General features: G+C 40.6%; 1 protein-coding gene across 1 annotated transcript in view; it reads left to right on the top strand.

Annotated features, from left to right (window-relative positions):
- LOC107662710 (probable E3 ubiquitin-protein ligase HERC1) overlaps positions 1-379 on the top strand; it is a 78,104-nt gene that overhangs the window by 17,929 nt on the left and 59,796 nt on the right.

Genomic DNA, 379 nt, shown 5'->3' with positions numbered 1-379 from the left:
CCTGCTGAGGCCTCAAGATGGTAAGTGATGTATGTTGACTTTGAGGTCAGAACATTTAATTCTGCACCAGTATCTCCAAAGAAAGAGAGAGTGTGCATCAAATGTCTCGATCCCATTATGTGGAAGCTTCCAGAAAACGTTAACGTTTTTATTTTTTTATTTTATTTTATTTTACTCCTCCAACCTCTTAAGTTTCTGCTTCAGCTTTTTACTTTTCTCTCAAGTCACTACATAGCAACCACCATAGCAGCTAAACAACTGCATAGCAGTGCCCTAGCAACTACCTAGCACACCCTAGCATTGTGGCAGAGAGTTTTGCTTAGGCAAGCACGAATTCTGGTTTATCTGTGTCAATGTCAGCTGCTGAAAGACACTCATC

The sequence above is a fragment of the Sinocyclocheilus anshuiensis genome, unplaced genomic scaffold, assembly GCF_001515605.1.
Source record: "Sinocyclocheilus anshuiensis isolate Anshui unplaced genomic scaffold, SAMN03320099.WGS_v1.1 scaffold457, whole genome shotgun sequence".
NCBI classification, from domain to species: Eukaryota; Metazoa; Chordata; class Actinopteri; order Cypriniformes; family Cyprinidae; genus Sinocyclocheilus; species Sinocyclocheilus anshuiensis.
The sequence above is the reverse complement of the archived record's forward strand: the minus strand, read 5'-3'. Positions and strand labels throughout refer to the sequence as shown.